This window comes from Zeugodacus cucurbitae, chromosome 6, assembly GCF_028554725.1.
Source record: "Zeugodacus cucurbitae isolate PBARC_wt_2022May chromosome 6, idZeuCucr1.2, whole genome shotgun sequence".
Taxonomy (NCBI): domain Eukaryota; kingdom Metazoa; phylum Arthropoda; class Insecta; order Diptera; family Tephritidae; genus Zeugodacus; species Zeugodacus cucurbitae.
This window is the reverse complement of record NC_071671.1, coordinates 68,951,787-68,977,832: the sequence shown is the minus strand read 5'-3', so window position 1 is coordinate 68,977,832 and position 26,046 is coordinate 68,951,787. Positions and strand designations below refer to the sequence as shown.

Genomic DNA, 26,046 nt, shown 5'->3' with positions numbered 1-26,046 from the left:
CCGCTAGGAATAACAAATTTACGTGTGAGACGAACCGGTTTTACCTGCTGAACACCCAACATTAGCGTATCCACTGCCGCCTTATCGATGGCAACTGCAGCGCTGTGAAGCAGCAGACATTCGACCACATTGAAAGCGTCAGTTGCAACCAGAGAAAATAGTGACAACAGGAACATTTACAGCGCATCCTGGTCCGCAAACGGACACATGCTGACTGCCGGTGACGGCTGAACTGACTAGCCAACAGAATAACGCCGCCACAGACGTGCCAATTGACAACACTTTCGGACGAATGTGAGCTACCAGCATACAGGCTGACACACACACAAACAAACACTTGTACGTAGATATGAGTGTGCGTGTAAGGTCCATTCATGTTCTAGTGACATGTGTCCTGCAGTCGCCATATACGCGTCGCACACTCTACGCCAGTGTGGGTGTACGCGTGTTTTTGGGAACTGTTGTAGAATCAAAGGAATGCCAAGTGCTCTTTGTTGTCCTTTATGTTGAGCTTATTTGTGTTGTGTGCTCTCAGCAAAATGGCAAACGGTGACTCTCTGTTTGTGCAGAGATCGGCGTGCGCGGCGCATGTGCCCACACGAGGCGCAGGAGAAATGTTATTAGTTTAGTGTCTACGCTTCCTGGGGTGTTAGAGAGCGCGGCGGGCGACAATGCGCTGTGGTGGCTTTCCTTATGTAAACAATTTGTGTGAAAGCCAAAACTCAACACTATGTAAATTGATATGCTGTCGAGCTGTTAGTCTTCTCAGTTCGGTAAAGTTTGGTCGTACTTTAGCATTCGCGTTGAGCGGTAGACGGTGCGCTGGTGAACTGAAAAGCGCAACACGGTAGAAAGTAGCTAACCGCTAAAGCAAGCAAATGAACAAGAAGAAGAAAATGTTGTGTGTTTGCAACTGAGTGACAGAAAACGAAGAAGAATAAGAGAACGCAACAAAAGTGCCGGTGTTTCCCCAACTCCAAATATCAACACTCCACACTAAAGTTACTACGCTGAATTTTTAACTTCATTTTTTATTTAATTTCCGGTCGCACGTTCGCCACTCATCTGGAGGCGGTTTGAAGTGGACGTTGTAACAAACGCGTAAATAGTCGGTGCGCGTGTGAGTTTTGTATATACGCGTCGCGTCGTGCCGCTCCCGCAAGCCTGCCTATTCAGCGGTTTCACTTACTGACGTGTATTCTTCGCAACACTGCTGCTGTCAGTGTTAGCATTGGTAAATCATTGTGTACGCGGTGTGTTTTCAAAATCCCATTACAATAACAAACAATCAACGGCTTAACTCAAAATAATACAAAAGTGTGAATAAAAAGTAACAGCGAACGCTGGACGCGCATCCAACCTTGGTGTCCTTAAGTCATACATATTGCAATTAAACGAAGCGAAAAATTTAATCCTCTTAAAGTGTTTTTGCTCAACTTAAAGTATTATTGTAAAAAGTACCGATATAAGTGTATATACGTAGTCATTAGGTAAAACGCATACGTGAAGCGCTGCGCTGTAATCAGAATCCGCGTTGCCGAACAAGTGCCTTGTAACTATACCTGTCCGAAAGTGTAGCCAACAAAGCGCGCTGCTATCACGCGAGCATATTAAAGAGTTGTCAAGCGCGCACACCATTACTAACACAAAAACTGCAATACAAACCAATCCCACTAACTAACTTCTGACTAGCGACGCGCAGGAATCCGCATAAAGCGCGCGTCTTCATTACCAACGCGCAACCGTGTTACGCGTAAGCCAACTGGCGGAGGCGTCGCTGCTCGCGCCTCATTATAGTGTCATAAAAAGTTTCTGTTGTCATACTGTTACTGTGGTTTTAACAACAACAATAACAAAAGTAATAACAAATGCGCGAAGCAAGAAAACGACGCCGCGCGCTAACTATAGTATATTATTAAAAGGATTAGAAGAGTGCTGAAAGTCTGCGCGCATAATGCTTTGGTCGCGCGGCATGCAAAAGGACACTAACAAGCAGCGAATGCCTTTGTTCCAACCAACTTCGTTGAATTTGTACAATTGTGTTTGTTGAATGCGTCGCACTAGAAACACAGGCGTCGGGCGCTACCCAAAGGCGCGTTATTAAGGCTAGTTGAAATATTATCCTTTGCTGAAATGCTGAAATTGCAAAATCACCGGGATAAGTGCGCTTAAGCGAAAGCGATATTATAATAACAACTACACAAGTGAGTAGATATAAAGTAAAAAAGAATTCCTTTAACTGTATTGCGCGTAAGGCGCTGCCTTAACTTAACCAAACCCCAAACGTGCGACGTTATAGCCTTCATATCCTTTGTGTGTGCGTCTCCGCTTTCAACAGTTACTTTGTTATTTTAATCCTTAGGTCCCAGATATACAGTTATTGCGTCTGCCAGTGCGCGCTGTGAGCAGAAGTACGAAAAGCTCCTAAACTCGCGCCCACACCCAAGCGTCACACAGCCACATATCTCTTCTTCTTAACTGGCGTAGAAACCGCTTACGCGGTTATAGCCGAGTCCACAACAGTGCGCCACGCATCTCTCCTTTTGGCGGTTTGGCGCCAATTGGTAATACCAAGTGAAGACAGGTCCTTCTCCACCTGGTCCTTCCACCGGAGTGGAGGTCTCCCTCTTCCTCGGCTTCCACCAGCGGGTACTGCCTCGAAAACTTTCAGAGCTGGGGCACTTTCATCCATTCGAACAACATGACCCAGCCAGCGTAGCCGCTGTCTTTTTATTCGCTGGACTATGTCTATGTCGTCGAACAACACATACAGCTCATCATTCCAGCTTCTGCGGTATTCGCCGTTGCCAATGTTTAAGGGACCGTAAATCTTCCGCAAAACCTTTCTCTCGAAAACTCCTAGTGCCGTCTCATCGGATGTTGACACCGTCCACGCTTCTGCACCATAAAGTAGGACGGGAATGATGAGGGACTTGTAGAGTTTAGTTTTTGTTCGTCGAGAGAGGACTTTACTTTTCAATTGCCTACTCAGTCCATAGTAGCACCTGTTGGCAAGAGTGATTCTGCGTTGGATTTCAAGGCTGACATTATTATCGGTGTTAATGTTGGTTCCTAGGTATACGAAATTATCTACAACTTCAAAGTTATGACTGTCAACAGTGACGTGGGAGCCAAGACGCGAATGCGCTGACTGTTTGTTTGATGACAGGAGATATTTCGTCTTGTCCTCGTTCACCACCAGACCCATTCGCTTCGCTTCCTTATCCAGGCGGGAAAAAGCAGAACTAACGGCGCGGGTGTTGTTTCCGATGATATCAATATCATCGGCGTACGCCAGGAGCTGTACACTCTTGTAGAAGATTGTACCTTCTCTATTTAGCTCTGCAGCTCTTATAATTTTCTCCAGCATCAAGTTAAAGAAGTCGCACGATAGCGAGTCACCGTGTCTGAAACCTCGCTTGGTATCGAACGGCTCGGAGAGGTACTTCCCGATCCTGACGGAGCTTTTGGTGTTGCTCAACGTCAACTTACACAGCCGTATTAGTTTTGCGGGGATACCAAATTCAGACATCGCGGCATAAAGGCAGCTCCTTTTCGTGCTGTCGAAAGAAGCTTTAAAGTCGACAAATAGATGGTGTGTGTCGATCCTTTTTTCACAGGTCGTCTCCAAGATTTGGCGCATGGTGAATATCTGGTCAGTTGTTGATTTTCCAGGTCTAAAGCCACACTGATAAGGTCCAATCAGTTTGTTGACGGTGGGCTTTAGTCTTTCACACAGTACGCTCGATAGAACCTTATAAGCGATGTTAAGGAGGCTTATCCCACGATAGTTGGCGCAGATTGTGGGGTCTCCCTTTTTGTGGATTGGGCAGAGTACACTAAGATTCCAATCGTCGGGCATGCTTTCTTCCGACCATATTTCGCAAAGAAGCTGATGCATGCTCCTTATCAGCTCTTCGCCGCCGTATTTGAATAGCTCGGCCAGCAATCCATCGGCCCCCGCCGCCTTGTTGTTCTTCAAGCGGGTAATTGCTATTCTAATTTCTTCACGGTCGGGCAATGGAACATCTGTTCCATCGTCGTCGATTGGGGAATCGGGTTCGCCATCTCCTGGTGTTGTACTTTCACTGCCATTCAGCAGGCTGGAGAAGTGTTCCCTCCACAAACACAGTATACTCTGGTCATCAACCACTAGATCACCGCTGGGGGTCCTACAGAAGTGTGCTCCGGTCTTGAAACCTTCAGTTAGTCGCCGGATCTTTTCGTAAAATTTTCGAGCATTACCCCTGTCGGCCAGCTTGTCAAGCTCTTCATACTCACGCATTTCTGCCTCTTTCTTTCTTTTTCTGCAAATGCGTCTCGCTTCCCTCTTCAGCTCTCGGTATCTTTCCCATCCCGCTCGTGTTGCGGTCGATCGCAACATTGCGAGGTAGGCAGTCTGTTTTCTCTCCACTGCGAGACGACAATCCTCATCATACCAGCTGTTTTTTTGGCTTTTCCGAAAGCCAATGGTTTCGGTTGCAGCTGTACGTAAGGAGTTTGATATGCCGTCCCACAGCTCCCTTATACCGAGATGCTGATGAGTGCTCTCAGAGAGCAGGAGTGCAAGTCGAGTAGAAAATCGTTCGGCTGTCGGTTGTGATTGCAGCTTCTCGATGTCGAACCTTCCTTGTGTTTGTTGACGTGTGCGCTTTTCTACACAGAGGCGGGTGCGTATCTTAGCTGCTACAAGATAGTGGTCCGATACATATACACATGTGAAAATCTACGAGAATTCAAGTTTGTGAAATCATGCGCGTTTGATTTTGTTAGTGCGAATGTCTGTGTGCATGTGTAGGTGTTGGTGATATATTGTGCATATATAATATTCATCGCCGCAGTTGGCCTTTGCGTGAGTAAGCCTATCTATGAACCAACTTACCATCTCCGCCGCTTGGCTAGTGATACGTGTAAATTGTGAGCATGTCGAATTACCAAAAAGGTTATATGAACATATTATTTATCCAGTTATTTGCACATGTATGCGGTTTATGCGGAATGTTCTTGTCGTAGGATATCGTTTCACATAAATTTCGGTCGAGAGCAGCTCTTTGCAGACGCGTCAACAACGCTTCAGCAGGACTGTATTCAAGCGGTAGTTCACAATAGCAGTTATCCGAATAGTGCAGACCAACTCAGCCGTTAGCGAGTCAAACGTGTCAGCCAACCAGCCAGGCAGTTAGCGAGTCTAACGCGTAAGCAGTTCAACCACGGTGCTCAGGCTGGTGAGCGCAACACCATTTAAGCTGATTGCATTTTGATAAGTAAGGATTTAATGTGTTTTTCATAAACAGCATAAACAGTTTGCGCCAGTTTCACTTTTCCTTTTGACTTTACTTGTATACACTGTTATGTGTTGGTAGCGCCCTGCTTTGCATATATATTACCATACTCATTCTATGATATTTATACTTATGTCAACAATATCTCATATAACTATGTCTAACGTATGTACCCAAAAGCGACTTAGAAGTTCAACCCATCGGCATTAGTAACATTTGAGAACTTCCATTATATGTTTTTATTTCTACACCTAGCGCATACCTTTAAATAACTTTCGAAGTCGTCAGGTTAGATTAAAATTAAGAAGAATTACCGCTGCGCTTTTCAAATTGGATTTTGCTATTAAAATGTATATAGTTTTTCTATAATTCTCTAAATTAAATAAGAATGTCTCGTAAGAAAGTTTACAATATAAGATTATTGGATTAATCTGAAGTAATCAAGGATTTATTATTTTAGAAGTTGATTAACCGGGTTATTCTATAAATAATTATTCGATTGAAGTAATTTTTTCAAAAATTTTTACAATTTTTATGAAAAATCAAGTTTGTAAGTCACAAAGTCAAACGTTTTCGGTACATCGAATCGAACAAACAACTGGCCTAAGTAATTAGATATAGAAAAGAAAGAGAGTTTAAACGAGTATCCACAAATAGAAGGATAAATAAATACTTCATAGCATAAACCTTATAGCATCATTTTATAATATCTCTTATTAAACAACCATAGTAATAAAATAAAACAAAAACTTGTTTTTGCTAAAAATATTTTAAACCACAGTAAAAGAAATAAATTGCCTGTTGTGGGAAATTCAAAGCAAAAATATTTGTATGTGATTTGAATTTCTAAACAGAAAGTGTAATTTTATTTAGCAAAATGTATTGTTGTATTATTTTTTTATCTATTAAGCTTGATCTATGAATATGTATATAAACATTTTTGAATATAAAATATAGTAAATAAAATGTCCAGCACAAACAATGGTTAACATAACATAAGCTTTGCACCTTTAATGACAACTTCGTGCTTTTCTGACAGCTAAGTTAGGATTTGTTTTTTATTTGTAATAAATCCATTTAAAGCTTTAAAATATATATAGAAATAGTTTTTAGACACTTTAGTCTAGTTTCTTAGTATCATTGGTAATTTAAGCTCCGTTTTTTGTAGTTTTTTTCTCTCCACTTTTACTTAAAGTTATTTAACAATTCTGAACAATATGTGACGCTGAACACTATGTGACGAAATTTTGTTACGCTACACTATTTCGTTGCACTTAACTACAATGACCAGCAACATTTGAATTATAATAAAATACAGTAAATAAATATTAACGTTATTTCATGATACTATACTCATATACCACCACGCTTTACTGCCCCGAAAAGATATTCACTTAATTTTACTTCTTTACGATTTATTATCCTTTTACTTTTAATCTGCGACCTATTTATTTCTGCCTTTATTTACATAGATAAATATGTGCACAGACAAACAGAGGGGCAAACAAGCTTGTTTGCTTTAATGCTCGTATAACGATTTCTAAAGCGCCTGCCGCCGCTTGAACCCACTGCAGCGTTATGAAATACTTTGCCATTACTTGGAATGCTCCACACATCTCCACAGATCCATATGTATATGAGTATGTATATTAATGGCATTACGACATATGCGCTTACATACTAAATAAGAGCGTCATTTTAATATGCCTCGCCACACTCGAGCTGCGACATTTACGCGCTGATAAATATGCTCGACCCAGCCACGCCACACCATGCTCTCCTGGCATGCTTCACACGCTAACGAAGCGAGCACTAAGCAAATATTTCCTACAATAACGTCCTTTCATAGCAGATTTACATTTTCGTGACTATCCGTTAGCAGAAACATATACACACATAGATATACATATGTATGTGGATAAGTGCTCAAGTATGCGTTGATAAGCGCGGAAAAAAGGCAAGCACTATGCTAACCACGGCCATTTAATATTTGTAATGCGTTGGCCAAATGCTATGTGTTGTTGTTGTTGTTGCGTGATTACGTCAATGTCAACTGTGTTTTATCGCCAAGCTTTCTCTAAAGTGAAATAAATTTCCCAGTTCCAAGAAAAAATGCGAACACGCGCGCCTTCGCCCAAATGCTTCCACGGCTTCTTCCGCACCGTTAGCGCTGAAAAGTGAGCCACTAATTGAAATCAGTGAATGGAACCAAAATGGAAAATTTAGATTTACGGTCGGTCACTTACGGCGCACTTATGGTCAAAACCATTAAGGCGAACCATAAAAAGTATGGTGGGCAACAAAAACAAAAAACGCAAATGTGCTGATATAAATATCCTGTCGACGTCAACGCGTCTAATAGCTAACAACTGATATCAACTTGATGGACATCCCCCAAAAACTTTTTAGCCAACATTTCAATGCTTACCAGCTCACTCACGCTCGTTGGACATTTAAACAAGGCGAAAACATCACACACATAGCTACCACAAATACAATGTGTGTGTTTATAAAGAACTCATCAGTCACCTCATTTGCGCTCGTACTTACACTTACCGTGAGATTCCCCTTCCCTTTTGTTGACTTGCCATTCAGTGCATTTGAGCGCTCATTTTCATTTGAACATAGTATTTAGTCATATCGCATAATTAAAACACAATCTTATCGCTGTTGGCACTCAGTGAGTGCGTCCGCTGCGCAGGTTTTTAGCTCTGTGCCAGGCCATTGCGTTGCGCTTACATGAAACGTTAATGTATAAATACACAGGTGTGTGTGCGTTTGCGTTTGTGGGTGTTGAAAGTCGTCAACATGTGCTGGTTGAAAGCAAAAGTTCATAGCATTTTGTTTCACAATTCGAAGGTGGTTGGTCAAATGCACCGGAAAGTACAAACAACATACATACTCAAATCTATATAGTATATATGTGAGTATATGACAACATATCTACACGTAAGATAAAGGTACAATATTAAGGCCTTGCTTACTGCTATGTATGTACAATATATGTATGATTAAGGTAAATGTAGTTTATACAAAAATATTCGACAATTTATATTAAATATTGTTGTAGGAAATATTCAACAAAAATAAATTTATAAAATTAAAAGTTTCTGCTGAAATATTTAATTGCATATCTACTTTTCCTATTTTCTTATATTCTACAGAACTAGTTTGTAGTTGAAACATTTATTTATTTATTTACTTATGACCTTCTTTAACAAGTAAATAGATTTTCTCAAATATACTTATATTTGAAATATTCGCTGCCAAGTATTCAGATAATATATAATGGGCCATGTGTAAAGCGGTAAATCAGAGTTACTCTATATTCCTCCTGACGGTCGATAGAAGGGACGGCAGGAGTACGGTTGACATTTTCACTGGCCACAGTCTGGTGGCGGTGCAAGCTTGTAAAATGGAACTGAGAGATCCAGAAGATTACAAGACGTGTAAGGAACAAGGTACCATGGAAACAATGGAGCATATATTATGCCCCTGTTCTGCACAGTCAAGACAATGCTTCAATCATTCGGGGGTCACACAATGTGAAAAACTGGAAGAAGCATCACTGACGACCATAACTGATCTATGCGTTGCTTATTGCCCTACCAGACTAACCTAACCTATGTATTGCGTTTATAAATCAAATCCTTTTTCGTCGTATGGTATTTAATTGCCCTCAACAATAATCGTAAGAGTAGTGTCTCTTTACTAAGTGTAGACAATTATACTAGAAATCAATTATTGAGTTGAGTTCATTGGTTTAAATTCTTCTAAGATTCAATATTTATTTCATACTTTAATTGTCCAATTGCTTTTTAAGCCACTGACTACTCAAGTTTTATTCATAGATTATGATTCTATTGTCTATGTTTAAGGAACTGAACTAAAATATAACAGTGATTTAGTACTCATTTATATATACATGAAATGTAAAGTTTGTGACGTCAGTTTAGCATAGAAATGAGAAAAACGCTATGGTAAGTATTCTAACTATGTTTTTAATATTCCGTAACACTTAACTAAATTTTCAATTCTTCTGGTTCGTTCACTTGGCAATATATAAATCAAGAACCATCTAAACAAAAACCCATCATCTAACTTCAGTGCTTATGGATAATTTTTACAGAAAATATCGGTAAATCGCTCAGATATTCTAAATTCATTCAGAGGGAATATTTTTCTTTTAATAGTGTGCCTCTGTCATACAGTCAAAAAAAGAAAAGCGTGAAGACAGGATACTAAGTCGAACTATTTACGTATATTATACTGAATAAATTCAATAAAATATATATTATTTAAAGCAATCCTTATATACTTTCCACAAAAGCAATTTATATGTATCTAATATTTATTGGTAAGCCCACTATCCATTGCTCTGCCACATAAGAATAAGAATAACTTTAGAAATATTCAAAGCAACAAACAACTTTAAACAATGGAGGTTTCCTTCATAACTGCCTTACCCGGCATCATGCCATGTGACAGCGTTGGCATATTTATTCGTTTATTCACTCCTCGTCGAAGATAAGGCCCATTCAAGAGCGCAGTCAAATCCCATTCGATGTGATTTATGTGGCCATAAACGAGGAGTATGAATAACAAAAGTGGGCTCGTGAAGCATATTTAATAATATAAAATCTTTAACATTGCTCCTGATGAAAAACAGCTGAGTGTGTGTGTTTATAAAAACTTGAAGTTGCCACTAAAAATGAGGAGAAGTTTCCAAACTGCAGGACAACAAAAACTGTTTCACCACGACCACCGAGTGCCATTGAGAAACCAGCTATGAAATAAAGCCATCCAAAACGCCTAAATTTATGCAACGCGTTGTCCACAATTCATATATTTTTATTTGCATTGTATATTTCCGCACGCATGTTTGTGTTTGTGTCCTTGTGCGTGTTTGTAATTTATAAGGATATGTTTATTAATGTGTTCGTCCTGGCCGAACGCAAGCATACTGAAATCGACGACAACAAAAACGCTCCTACAATCAAGGCAACAACAATGGCGTTGACAACTACTCACCCAGTCGCAATAACAAATCCATTTATTTATTTCGCCTAACACAAATTTGCCATTATGATTATCATATCTCACCCACAAGCAGGCAGCGTGCAAGCCAGACAGACAGCAGGAGCAGCAGTCAACGGGTCTAACGAGCGATAGGACTATGACACCCACCAATCAGACTTGTAGGCAACCCATTTGTATAGGTGCACACGCTCACTCGCACAGAGGCATCGATATCAACACAGGCGTAATTCACATTTCAGCTTGTGGCATTGTTTTTGCAGCGAAATGGTGTTGTTTCAGCCGGAGCTTATGGAAAACAAAAACAAAAAAAATCGCATGCGAGATGACTTTGAAAATATGGCCTCGTTATCAATGCGTCGCTGTATCATTGGCAGCGAACGTGTTGTTTGTTATTGTTGATGTGGAACGTGATGTTTCCAAAACATAGGTACGAGAGTGCGTGCGTGGGTGTATTTACCTGCGCTCTAGCGTTAGCAAATAGTAGTCTGAGGTAAATATTGAGGCAGTGCTGAGATTGTGAGTTGTTCAGGTGAAATAAATTTACATTTTTTTAAAGTTGTTTGTGCGTGCTTATAGAGGAGGCCGCAAGGATTTTATTACATTTTGTGCGTCTACTTTGCCTTTTACGCACCCACTTGCAGACAGGCAGACATAATGTATATATTTCAGTATTCATAATTTTATTAAATCTTCCCTCTTCATCTGTGCCAGTGAGGTACCGAAAGCGGTGCTTTAAAGGGACACCTATACTACAATGGATGTATGTGTTCGTCCTGAGTACAACAGTACTCAGTAGCTAGATTGGAATAGGATTAAGTGGAATATCATAAATAATTTATTTTGTATATTAAGGAACTGTCAGCGTAGAGCGTCTAAATCGAAAGTTTAGATTATAACACCGCGGTATATCTAACATAAAGAAATGTACTGTCTCATTGGAATATAAGTTTATTTGAGTACTCAAGGGGCGTGATCTAAGACATGCAATAATCTTTTCGACAACAACTAGTTTCTTCTACCAAGAACAGATCTTGAATTATATCTGACCAAAGACTGTCACCGCGGTAACATTCTCAATTATATGTCACTACATGTAGAACCGAGTGACTTTATTGCATGGCAATTGGCCAAGAGATCATGGGTTCAAATCTGGACGGATGTAAGTTCTTAAATTTTTAACTTTTTTCACAAGAAAATTTTATTATCTCATCAGTCGGAAGATATCGATGAAAATTTAAAAGTCCCTTCTCTTATTTGAAAACATGCTGGGTCTTTATTCCAGTAAAATTGTTTTTTTAGACATTTGGTTATCAATGAGGTACTTAGATTGGTTTGCCATTTCATAATGAACAGACTTACTTCGGAAAGCCGTCTATTGCTTAAATTCGGCCCCAATTGCTTAGGGCATCACGGCTGGAATTTATTCTCTTCATCTCTTGTTAACGTGTTAATAAAATGTTTCAAAACTAACCTAAAAGCTGTCTCGATAGTGAAAAAAGATGTATTGAAAAAATTTAAATCTACAAGTAGACCATGTTCCCGACCTAACTAGTTATAATAATTCCGTGCCTATACCACTCCTAACCTTCTTAAAATTACTTCCGAAAAGTTTCAGTCATAATGACGTCTCTTTTGGAAGTTTGGCGATACATACACAACAAACTTATATGTAGAGTGTATTCAATTCAACGATTATAATATGGTCAGAGAGATAATAATACAGCACAGCATAGGCATATATAGAACATACACATATCCAAATACAATCTCTGTACGAAAAATGGCAACAAATCAAAAAATTATTGCAAGCCCACCGCCTACAATAACATTGATTATGGCCACCATATCGAACGGGTTATAAATTCCAAAGTATCACTTGTGCAATATCATTGTCATTACGAACGCCCCCTACTGTCATATTACAACAGCATAGCGGCACAACAGATTAATAATTTTCAACTATCCTGCACAAAATTGTTTCGGACTTAAAATCAGGCTCTGAGTACAGTTACAGCGCCGCCGGGTCTGTCCATATCAGTTTCACATCAACTCCAATTTAAACATCAACATTTTTGCTCATACGACCCAACGTCCACTTGTGTAGATAGACAACGGCGCCACAGTAGTGATACACTTCCCTACTTGCTGCATGGGAATACAGACACCCACACCGTATCGCCAACCGTTATGGAGTTGAAAGTTCAAATTTCATTTTAATAATAAACGCTATACATTTCATATTATGGCGCATTGTTCTGTTCTGTGCTCTGTTCATGTGACGCCGGTATCTCTCCAGCTCTCAGTGTTCGGTGCTTTGTCAGCAGCAGCCTGCATGCCATCGAGTCTGCTGCTACATGCGGTTTTGTCATGCGGTTCTGCACCGTAATTGCTGCCGCCCCCTCGACGCGGTGGGAGTTCAGTGAATCTGTTTCTGCCAACTTTTTTCATGCGGCAAAAAGAATATTTTAAATTGTCCCCCTAAATGACAATTTACATCGCTGTATTTCTATTTTTTTGCGTCGTTTCTTTTTTTTCTGTTTAGCAAAACAATTTTGATGAAAGTTGAAGATTTATTATGTGCAAATATTTTCACAGTCATCACCTGCAGAGTGCGATAGTACTTATTAATTTCTTGATGCTGGTCGTTATGCTGGAGGGAGAGAGTTTTGATAGATATTCCGTAGGTCATTTTAGCGTCAATGATGTGTAGCATTAAAAAGCTTCTTGGCAAGGGAGAGGGATAGCGAAAGATATGAATGTAAACTTATTCATAGCACTTCGAGTTAAATGTCCTTAAAACATAATTTATTTTATTTATTCAATGGTTTGAGCTGTGATTTCAATTGTTTTTGCTCTGATTTCAGTACAAGTACAAGAACAATAAATGGTTATGTTATGTACTAAAGCCACTTGGGTCAAACTTTACAGTTTCAAACGTTAAAAGTAAAGCAATAGTTAGACAATTTTGGGAAACTTTTTTTTGTTTTTTTTAAAATATTATATGTATATCTTTGTTTATGAATAGATTGAGTCCCAGTTAAAATAGTTTAACTGATCGAAAGAGTATCTCTTCATAAATTATCAAATAGCTCGGAGAACTCTTCAATTTGTATATAGTATATCATATGTAGTAAGTAGCTTCCATGATAGATGGTAAGAGCTCGTCTTTTACCCAAGCCCTTTGTACTTTTAACAAGAGTTCCGATTGATTTTAAAATATTTACGAGTAGTTGTGGCTTCTGAAACAGCTTTATATAATTCTCTAAAGTAAACTTTCACTCTTTCTCCTACGCTCTATAAAGACTCTTTGATTTCCTGATCCTGAAATGATGTTGTATTGAGCTGAGTAAATGAAGGCTAAATGAAGGCTCTTCCTGTACCTAGTATGTAATTGTATTGAACTTTTTGGGCCAGTAATATGCTTGCTATCAATACCATTTTGAGTTAATACATCTGTATGTATGGTACAACGGATGCTCCTTATTTCATCTCAGACACCTTTTAGTTTCACGAAAATGCAATAGAATTTATATCAATGAAGTTTGGAGAATTCTTAGTTTAAATTGCGCACTTAACATTCAATTTTCTTACTTTCTACTTAATACAATAAACGAACGACCCCACACACATATGCTCCCGCAACATCGCCACAAGTTGGTCCCTTGTTGCTTGGTATATCATGTCATTCGCGCGGAATTCACTTTAGAAGTGCAATGCCATTATTTTCTGCAACAAAGTAGAGCACAACAACAACATGCTGCTGCTGATTCTTCTTATTCTTCAACTTCTTCCTCTTCTTTAGTTCCAACAGCGTTTATTACCAGGTGAAGGTGCTGGTGAAAATATCTTTTTGTTGTCCTTTTTTGTAATATAAGCACTGTTTGTTGTTATTGTTTTCTTGGTGGTGATCAATTGTCGCTGCTACTGTTTTCTCAGGCGATACAAAATGGCAAACGGAAACGGATGCCTTACTTTACAATTTCTCAATGCCGAGACAATGTAGACTCCATTCAATGCGCTTCTTGCAAAATGCGCCGCCACACTGCGGCCACCTGATGCAAGAACAAAACCCACGTAAACAAAAACAACAGCAGGAAGCAAGAAAATAGAAGTTCCATGCAACGCAACGAGTTGGCCTCCAACATGCTCACCCGTCCGCCACACACACGGCTCTGCCAAGTTAAATTATTCATTTCTTCTTGGGCACAAAGTGTTCGATGCTCAAATGAATTTGTCATTTTAAATTTGTCGGCGAGCAGCGCTCCAACAACGAGGTCTGAAAACAACAAGCGACGGCAGCGGCATTAAGGTACTGAAGGCAAAGCTAAAAATTATGCACTCAAACCTTATAATGTTGCTGCTGCTGCTAAGTTGTGAGGGAAGCGACAAAAAACGGAAATGACAGGAAGTGCAAACGGAAGCACAAAAAAAGTGTTCAACAACCCGCTGAACGAGCAATCGAACAGCCAGGCGACCCAGCGACCAACACAAAACAGGAGCACAAAGTGGAAGCATTGAGTCCTACAATGTTGTGTGAGCAAGAGCTGTGGGACAAGCTTCTTCAACGCTTCCCATTTGCCACAGCATACTGCTAGGGTCTGGTGCTATTTTTTTTTCGCAGCACTCGAAGTGGACGCACCTCATTTTGCTGGCTTATGCCCAATATTCACAAATTTATTTAAACTCTTCTCTCGACGACCCGGTCGCGGTGAGTTCGTTTTCGATTCGTTTGGTGGCTGGACACTTTGCTTGTTTGCCCGCAAGCCTTAGCGTGTTGTTGTTGTGCCAGCTGTTGCGAGCGCTGGGAAACCTAACGACAGATATCCACATACTATGTACATAGCTACGTATTTATCTGCCTATCGGCTGCCAAACTCCATTTGTGCGCAATAATTTCATTGTGATTTTAAGGTTGGTCTGCGGCGGCAAAAAACTCGAATCCATTTTAAATTTCGAGTTAACTGTAAAAATATACAATTTAAATATTGAGTTAAACCAGTTTTTTTAAGTGCGATCTGCCGCATAACGGTATCAAAAACGATTAATTATTGTAAAATATTTTCCAATGGCTATCGGCAATTTAGGGAACGTAAATGATATGAATCGTCCAATAAAATTATATAGAGAGATCTCGCATCCAAAAAGTGGATAATCTAAGCCATAGCTTAGATCTCTAGTATGTACCCTGATCTGTATATTTCAAATACATATTCTGGATCCATACGGCATCTATCGAAACTCTCTGATTGAGATCCATAAATAATGAACTTTAAAAAATTTAGGGTCTTCAAGCTAGTTTGCTGATATTTGTCTCGTTTTGTCCTTCCTTAATTCTCAAAAAATATATGGTGCAGTAGATCTATTGGAAACACTCCTCAATCATGTTTTCATTATCGGCATATTATAAGCAACACTTGTTGATGGATGACATAAAACTGATTTCATAAATAGTCCATTATCTTCTCCCGTATCCATCCGGTAGTTGGGAATTTTAAAAGAACTTCAATGCTGCTTTGGTCTGCACTTCGAAAGAATTTGCGAGATCTCTCCGAATATAAGTAAAGAGCTGTTAAACGGTGGAAATCCCCTAAAAGGCAGCACTATCTTTTTGAAGCTTCTTAAGTCCTGAGTTGAACTGGTTCAAAACGCAAAGTAGATTCGGTCAAGAAATTTTGATCTAATTTCTATACGATTCTTAGCAGAAGACTTTAGCGGGTACGAACTCAAGAAATTCTATCAAAGACCTTGAATTCTTACAGATAAAGTAATTGCTTGGTAGAACCTAAACAAGAAGTCGATACTCTGTGAGCTTAATTTGTGAAATAGGTGTTCTTAAAAAATCAGGTCAACCTTTTTGGATGGATTTTGAAACACCGACTTTCTGAAATAACTGAACGAGACTACCACAAAAGCTATTTTCAATTTGTAACAATTTTCACAAACTTTTACTAATAGAACAGAGAAAAATCCTTTTTTGACCCACTTAAATATGAAAGTGAAAAATTACAACAACGATATTTTTTTAGTTTTCAAAGATTCACACATACATACACACAAACACATGGTACATGTGTTGCGGGCTATTACTTAAATCTTCCACTGGCATGCACAAAGGACCTTAATAAAATCTGCCACAATTCTGCGATTCTGAGCTAAATGGCGCCTACTTAGCGGCAAACATACACACACACCTACATGCATAAACAGCCAGCACAACAACGGCTGGAGAAGTATAGTTATTTCTTAATATGAGCGTGGCTTTATAAATTCTATTTACGCTTGCAGCCCTTAAGTTTTGTGTTTATGTGTGTATGTGAATTGAATACTGCGCCAAGTTGCGAAAGTTGCAAGCAAATGAAAACTTCAAGGAGCAACTTTTGCCTCACTAAAGTATTTGTTTGTAGCGCCTAGTAGCGCTCAGCGTCCAGCAACCAGCGCTACAACTGTATACCACACTGACTCGCGCTCACACAGAACTTTTAAAATGGGGGTAAGAAGAGCATTTGTTCCAATTTCACCAGAAATTTGGTCGTTCATTGTTCACTGCTCGCTTTCATTATGATTTGCTTGTGTTCTTCAAGTAACTTTGGCGAATTTCTGTCACTTCCGTTACCACATCCTCTGTTGCCATTTGGCAGCGACTTTGACTTTTCTATGCAACACTTTGCTACTTCTTTCTTCTCACTTTTTCCGCCGCTGTCGGGCTTATTGCCTTCGCTTTTCGTATTCCGCCATCTAATGCTTCGGCGTCTTCTTCTTATTCTGCTGCTGCTAAGTTTGCTTCAGCTTTGCTATTTGCTCCCAATTGAATTACTACGGCATGAAAGCCAATTTTATAATTGAAACGCTTTCATTGCTTTGGGACAAAGTCTATTTTAATTTACTCTGCAACATTCCCCTCTCATCCCTCTTGATGGCACTTACAAATACTCACATATACATATCTGTTTGTGTGTAAATCCTACATATTGTTCAACTTGTTTGAGTTTCAGGCATTTCGGATATACGTATGAACCGTTAGCAGCATGTGGCGTTCGCACCCAACTCTTCATACCACAGCAAAGCATGTCGGCCTGTCAGCTTGCCAGCGCAAGGGTTAATCGAAAACGTTCTAGGCACAAATCAATAATGGTGTGGGTGGGATAAAGCATATGCAATAGTTGTTGTTGTAGCGACTTTTGCATTAGTTGAAATTAGCTGGATTGCCTGATGATTGTTGTTGTCCTTCGTATTGATGATGATGCGCGGGTGCTGCGTTACGCTGGTCGCCAAATCGTCGTCAATCGTTCGCTGCGAAATTATTATTCATCAGCCACGCCTCCTGCCATTACGCTCCCAACTTTCTGCGTCTTTCTTAGCTGCCTTTCCTCCCTCATCCGTACCCTTTGGTGGCCTCGCCGTCGGCCTTGTAATTGAAAAGTTTTCGTTTGCTTTGAATACATCAGCAGCAGCAGGAAATGCATTGTGAGGCGGCTGTGTGGAGCGTGGAATGGCGCGCTGCCCCCTTCAAGGCTTTCGAAAGGATGCTCTTTGATGATGTTACTGCTGATGACTAATAAAAATTTTTAACTGCCACATTAAGCAATTCGACGTCGTCGTTCTTTCATTAGCCGAATAGTTGAGTCTGCCAATATTGGTTACAGTTTTCCATTGAGATTGACAATCGCTTTGATTATGCTGCGCACAGAGGCACGCATACACACGCCAGCAAATTGAAACAAATGCCGCTTCCTCCGTTTGTGTGTGCGAGTGTTTGCTTGAAATGGAGGCATGCAAGTGTGGGGAAACCACAATTATTTGTAAAATGTTTGAAATTAAAAGGCTTGCCAATAATCGTTCAAAAATTCGTTCGCTATTGCCACCAACATACTCATTGATACTTACTTGATATAGGTTATATTATCACATGTATAAATGCATTAGGGTGCCGCATGCTAGTATTTTGTATTTGTAAGACGAATTAATTTTAGTTTATAAAATGTCTTACAATATAATTCTCCCGGAATAAAAATTTAATTTCCACGATCATATCTTTAGAACGGGTTAGGATACATGATGAAATAAAAAACATGTTAAGAATTTGATAAGGCTTAGGTTAGGGTTTGGATGATTCCAGCACGAAGATTATCGGATCTTCCTTAGACAGTGAAAACTTTGTGGGATTCAGGATTAGTGCTAGACCACTAGAGGACTAGACGATACTAGAATATACGCTATGTTACTATCGCTAGAATCCTCAAAAATAACTCAATTTAAAATGTATCACAAAAAGAATTTGCAGATTTATAGGCAAGTAACATCATTATTGATATATATTTGTTATATTTGCTTCGGAAATATTTTTTAAATGTTCATAGATTTTAAAACGGGTCTCAAACCTTACTATTAAGTTTCCGCAGTCATAACAATTGCTAAACTGGGATAGAGAGTTCCTTTAATTTGATATGGTATAAAAAATTTTCAACAATTTCTGAAGAATTTGTATTATTTTTAATTATTATTGCTCTTAAACAATTAATGTAAATGTATACAAGTTAACAAACATTAATTAATAAACAAATTTGATTTCCAGCTTCAACATATATCCTTAACCAGATGCTAAATTTATTCAAAACTCAAAATACCGATGCGTCATTCCCTTTGTGAACCACTAATCCCTCATGCGCGAATTCTCTTAACACATTTCCATACAGATATACGACTATTTGCTGCTCCTTTTATAAATATATATGTTTGTGCGTGCATGCGGCAGGTCTTTTCATCACATAGTTAATGATCACAGCTGATGATGACGATGACATTATCTTTCTGTTAATACATATGTACATACACATGCAGATTCTACTCCGACGTGTGGGTACTTCTTATTTGTTGTTGTCATTGTGTTAATTTTTACATATGTATGTATGTTGGTATGAATGCGCGTGTGAGCATTCATTGAGTACATGGAGCAAATGCTCGTTTACCAAATGACACTGCGAAAGACGTATGTTAAACGTTGAGGCAGACATTGTGAGAAAATAACTGAGCACCCAAAGCAACCATGTGTTGTAAACGGAAGTATTGTAGGACCTGTCATTAAATAGTTCATTGCGATGTAGTGTTGGACTCATTCGTTTTACTAGTAAAGGTTTCGTGATTTTATAACTCAACATGACTTTTTTATGACCCAATATTAACCCTCAACAGACAGGAAAAGACTTCTGAGACTCGTGGGGAGAACATTCTTTGGGACTTCTATGCTATAAAGATGATCCCAATCTACTGCATTATGCTGCAGAGTCCATATCGAATTTATTAGGACTATTTTGAATGGTGAATATCATGTCTAACCTAAGCTTAATGCACCTTCTTCCTCCCAGCACAAAACTAGGCATCTCCGTATACGTAGAAATTACTATCTCAATTGCTCTAGTGATCACATACTCATGCTCTTTGTGCGTGTGAAAGCTTTCATATTTGCGCTCAGACATGTGTATTTATGAGTCAACTGTCGCCCAGCAAGCGCCAACTACTCATTGAATTCATGTGAAATATGTCTTTTGAATTATTGATGAATGATGAACGTTATTTACTGTGATGCGTGCGCCCCCTTTCCCCCTGCTCACATGCTCACAAGCATTTACACTAAGTATTATTTGTATCCGAATGGATGCCCGAACACACACACACGCAGTGCATGCACTTATGGGAGCGTGTGTATGTATGTAAACATAAAAGAATATCCAATATTTATTGAGAGATGTGTGTTTGTGGCTGTCTTTCATGGCGTTTGTGATGTAAATGCGCAACACATACACATACAGGCACTCATATCATCAGCATAATTATACGCTTTCGCCGTTTCCGTTGCTTAGCTGACATCCAACGGATGTTCCTGCGATCGCTGGGGTATTTAATTTTGCTCTTCTGTGACACACATACACACGTATAAATTTTTGCTTGTGTATATTTCAAGGCTGTCAGTTACTTAATGTTTGGTTTTTAATTCATATTTTTTCTTTTCTGCTATTATTGTGCAAATATTAGTTTGTCTGTGTATGCGTTTATTCTCCCTTAGAATGTTATACGTTTAATATGTTAAGTACTTGCATATTGCTTATTAGATGTGCCGAACTTGCTATGCATGAGCTATTGCATACTTCAAGGCTGCTTACATCTGAATATACTTACATACATACAAACATATGAATGTGTCTCACGCTCCGTTGACTCGCTCCGTTTGACGTTGCAGCCAGTTGCTTATTCGCCATGTAATTCACTTTTGTTTCCTAAAGTGAATTTGCTTTGATTCAGAATTTCTCATTGCTTTCACCAACACTGCTGCTGGCTTTTTTTCGTCTTTATGAGATCATACTTCGCTACATTTTTGGTTTATACTTTACGAATTTGGGAGGTTTTTAAGGACATATTTACTTATTATCCTATTTTATTTAGTTTTGAGATTAATAAGCTCTATTTTGAAGGCTTTAATTCGGTAATCGGCATCTAATTATAATAAAGAAAGAGAACTAGATCGCTGATATGCAATATATTAAGGGATAGAACATGATTTTCTGATCCCAAGCTATGCTCTCCGATGAAGAGCCTAGATCGAAGAGACAACAGTAAAGATGTCAACTCAATAATGAAAATTGTTGAAATATTTCCATAGGGACCCAGCGGTACCAAATACTCATCCTACAAACGCAATACGGGCTACGGCTATACGCAATAGGTTAGGTTCTTCAAAGCCATCTGCAGAACCACCTAATAATAGTTAAAGGCCAATAACATAGGTTGTGGTAAGCCAGGGATATTGGAAAGGCGTCTATGTGATAGGGTTCAATATCAGAACTTATTTAAATAGGAGAAAACAAGAACAATCCAAGCCGAAGTAACAACCTTTTCGAGCCGAAATTCTTTAGAGAGATTATCCTTCGAAGGAGCCACAGTTACAGGACCGTATGAAATTTTAAATTCAAGATGCCGTTTACATACCATCAACAACTCTAAAAGAGACCAATATCAGACTGTTGAGTCTACTCTAAAGCTCAACAAATACGATGTCGACGAAAAAATGTCGAACTAAAAAATAAATTGCAAATTTGTGACCTAATTCAGCGCAGCAAGGAAATTACTTATCTATTAAAATATGCTCTGTGTTTAAATGGCACTTTTAAAACTCTTTTTCAACCACAAATTAGCTGCTCTAGCACCAAATCATCCACCCATCTCATCTATCAGATACCGAATCTAAGAGTTTCGTTGTTGTTGTTTTATTTTTCGATGGTTTTTTGTTTCATCCATGCCATTTTCAAATTATAACCAAAATATCAATCAAAATGCTTGAAAGGATAGCATTTGGTGAAATTCTGATTCCGATTCGAATTCGGATTTTCAAAAACAAAAACCAGAAATTAATGAATGTCAGCACACAGTGATGTGTACGAGCAAATTGCACAAATTGGTAGCAGTCAACCGACAGACAGACAGACAAACAGTATTGTACTTGAATATAATGAAAGCAGTAATTGGTCATTGAAGTATACAGCTATCCAATTGCCTAGTACTAATGAGCGCAAATGTAAGCGTCATGCCACACACAGGTAAATTTTGAATGGAACTGTGTATGAGTGTTTGTTGTTATTGCATTTGTAGTGAGTCCTCAGCATTGAAAATAGAAACGCAATTGGCCACTAGGTTTCACAACTCAGTTGTCGGTTTAAATATCAATTGCAGCTGCTGCTGCTCATTCATGCCAACACACTCACTCACGCATACACTCACGAATGCACACACACACATCGCTTCTTTGTTGTTGTATGAGATAAAAAGCTATTAATTGTTGTTGTAGATATTCGAAATAGTAATCGCTGCATTGCAAACGGCAGATATTTTTGTTGAACGCGCATTGATTGCACACTTCGGGCGCTAAATACTGACTTACATACATACAAACACACGCACATGCACAGGTTTATGTCTATGCAAATGTTTAGAAGTGTTTATACATGCAATTCCCTTCATGTGTGAAAATATGCACAGTTATACCGTTATGTTTTGATGTAAAAGCTGCGCTATTTATAGTTAGAGCACGCTTGAAATCCGTGCTTAAGTGATGTTACATTTGCATATACATACATATATACATATACATACATAATTAACATGTTTACTTGTATATTGCATTACATTATATGAAGTTTTAAATGAAAGTGTGTATCATTAAACAGGTTAAATCGGTTCCATAGTCGTATACATTTGACACTTTTCATTATATTTCAAGACTTATCGGAAGTCACTTAAGTATCGATAATCAGTCGTCAACACAGTTCAGATATATTTTAACCCAAAGATTAATTTCTAAAATTTTTAAATAATACCTTCCTATAGTAATATTTTTATATAAAAATGTTGGTCCGAAATTTCGGGATCCCGAAATTAACTTTTCGACAGTGGTCTATAAAAATTGTATCTATTGACTTTATTTGTAAAATTTATCGCAAATATTTATTAAAATTTATCTAATCAATTATACATTTTTTGTAAATAAAAATAAAAAAATATTAGACCCGAAATTACGGGGTTACCATTTCGGGATCTCGTAAATGTGTTTTCCTGTATTCAAACAAATTGTATCTGCAATTACCCGACTCAGTAGCTGTAGAGAGTCATTATACAATTGATAAAAATAATTGGAAACTGTGTTATTGGAATAGTATACCAAAGGATGATCCATAAGTATTCACATACGATTGCAGTCTGTGCCAGCCGATATAAAGAGCTACTGAATTTTGTTAAGAAAAATGCAAATTTTAAACTGGATTATTGAAGTTATTGCAATCAAATTTTGTAATAAAAATAATTGCAATCGTTTTGCAAGTCCCAACAATACAAAACTTCAAACACCCACTCCATATCTGTAAATAACTATTTCCCCAAATAGAAGTATATTTAGTTAAATTCCAGTAGGGTGCTTGCGACAAGCTGTCAATCAGACATAACTGCATGCATACGAGTAAACAATAAATAAACGTGCCTAACACTTAACAGTGATAACGACACCACCATGGATGGGAGCATATGTAGCTTGTTACAACGTTGGAGCAACATTATCCATGGCATCCATTAGAAATGTGCAGAATGTTAATTAGATACACATGCATGAGCCAATGAGACATGGACGGACGAACGATGATGGAGCGGGCTGGCGACGGGGATTGGAAGATTTGAAGGAAGCTTGGCATTATTGTTTTCATCACCAGCGAAATTTGTTGGATCACGAACATGCGCTGGATACAAGTAAAGAAATGCTCACGCATTCACATATATTTACGTAAGGGCTTCTTATGTATTTTATGAACACACTCGAATGGGTTTGGGTTTGTGTGCGTTGCAATGAGTTTGCGTTTGCGTTCGCATGCATGTATGCCAACGACGCTTAATCGCGTCACTGGTTGAAGCTTTTATTGAAATTTATTTCATGATATTCTTGGTGTTTTTTCTATTATTTCGTCATTTTTTTTTTTTTGGTTTTTGCAAAATGCGAAAAAAATCCGTTTTCCATTCTTTCTGCTAGCCTGCTTGAGAGTGTTACGAAATTGCGCCTTGGCGGCTGGTGGTTGGCGGTTGCCAATTGCCGGTCGCCAGCATTCCACCCACCGCCTGCTGTTGGTGCTTGATTGCTGACTGGCAGGCGGCAGGCAGCAGACTTCCACGAGAGCACACACACACAAATCCTGCTGACGCTGGCTGCAACTCAACTCGACTAGCAAACATTTGAAAATGAAAAGTTTGTTGCACAGTCAGCGCAACGACGGTTTCTTCACCCGCGCCCACTGCCATGGCAGAAACACACAAATGCGACGCCACTCAGGCGGAAGTGCGCTACTGTTGCCACCCGCCGTGGCGCTTCCGCACTTGTCGTCATCGCCGTTGTCCTTGCAAAAGCTGCTCAATGGCAGCGCTTCGCCACTCCGCAGTCGTGGGTAGAAGTTTTCGGGAAATTTCACTGAAGGTACGCGTACTTGCACTAAAATATTAAATAAGGAATGCGTGGCAACACTGTTACTCAGCCGGACTCAAAATCAACATGCTGAAATTGATGCTTTAGCGTGTTATTGTTGTTGAAATTGAGTGCATGGTGCACGCTACGGCCGTTGCGGAAACTGTGGAAAAGCAATAGCAAAGCTCCCACATATATAAATGTGTGCGGGAATGTAAGCATATTAGGTCCGCCGTTGTGCGGTTGCGTGTGTGTGCGTAAATATATAGAACGCTTAACGATAACAACAAGAGCCACCAAGCTGTTGCTGGCAAAAATTTCATTTTCTTGCAACTCAGCAGCAGCAGCAGGACCGGCAACAGCAACAGTGATCGCAACAAAAACAAAACTGAAAATAAGAGCAACAAAAGCTTAGAGAAAAAGTGGAAATTTTGTATTTTTAAACTTAAAAAACAAACCGGCGGTTCCACTACCAAGCCCATAAATAACAATTCATATATGTATGTATGCATGTGTATATGTCTATATGAGTGTAACAAAATTTGTGTAAGCTGCTTGCATTTTGTAAACACATGCTTGCATATGTATTGGCCTGTTTTGAAGAAAAAAAGCTGCTGGGAACTAAAGCAATATTCGCACATTTTAATTTTTAGACATTTTTTATTCAAAAGTAAGCAACATGCAGACTTACATACATTCATGCATACAAACATATAAACATAAAAAACATACAAGTTAATATATATCAACGTACATATGTAAAACTATATATACATGCCTCTACGGTGCAGTAAACCAGCACAAGATGGCTAAGGCCCATCAATTCAACAACAGAGCAACAACTGCCATAAAAAAGAATCTACCGTTAGTTAGCAACAAAAAACACACATAATAGTAAATTTTAGAAAATCAAAACTAGCAAAGCACCACTTAACACCAATTGCTTGGCCTCGCAGCAGAATAACTGTGCTATGCTATGCCAAGCGGCAGCAGTGGCTGATTGGCTTGAATTTTCTCATACTTAAGAATTTTTTTCTCTCAAGTGCTGCTCATATTTCCGTTGATAAGTGGGTGTGTGTAAATTCTTAACAACTTCTTCTCAAGTTACGTAAGAAAAGTTTTGCTTTAAAAGGAATATGGGTCTCTGGTAGTTAAAAAAATTAGAAGAAATTTTTAGTTGCACATAGGGTTGTTCAAAATAACTCGTTCATTTTTATACAGGTATGTGTTATTATGCTCTATTATTTATAACTATAACAAAGCCATACATTAAGCTATGAAAGTGAAATTTGTTCTAGGAAGGGGTATATTTGGATGTAATTTTTTTAGGAAAGTGGGCGTGACCCCGTCCCCTACCAAGTTTTTTGTACATATCTCGTAAAGAGGCTAAAGCTATGCCAACGAAACTTTCAGGACTCGTTTTCTTCAAACATTTCCTTATACAGTCCAAAAATGGAGGACATCACGAGACCTTGCATTGTCTTCACGTGATCTGTGCGAGGTCATTGACCGCGCTCAAATATGTAAACAAAAATATCGCGTGATCTTGTATTGACATCACGTGAACAGGGTAGGTCATTGACCTGTAAACAAAAATATCACTTGACCTAGAATTGACATCACGTGATCAGGGTGGAGTCATTGACCTAACTCATAAATGTTAACATAAATGTCAAGTGACCTTGAATTGACATCACGTGATTAGGGTGGGGTCATTGACCTCACTTATAAATGTAA

The 26,046-nt window shown here is 38.8% G+C and overlaps 1 protein-coding gene across 3 annotated transcripts in view; it reads left to right on the top strand.

Annotated features, from left to right (window-relative positions):
- The first annotated feature begins 784 nt into the window (after nucleotides 1-784).
- LOC105220235 (tyrosine-protein kinase RYK-like) overlaps nucleotides 785-26,046 on the top strand; it is a 184,629-nt gene continuing 159,367 nt past the window's right edge. For 2 of the 3 annotated variants that reach the window (XR_008471855.1, XM_054233935.1), the window contains exon 1: nucleotides 785-2,204. The gene's annotated coding sequence lies outside the window, so the exon portion shown is untranslated. Of the gene's footprint in view, nucleotides 2,205-4,856; nucleotides 5,265-26,046 lie in introns of those variants that run through there. The other variant, XR_008471856.1, reaches the window with a different exon arrangement.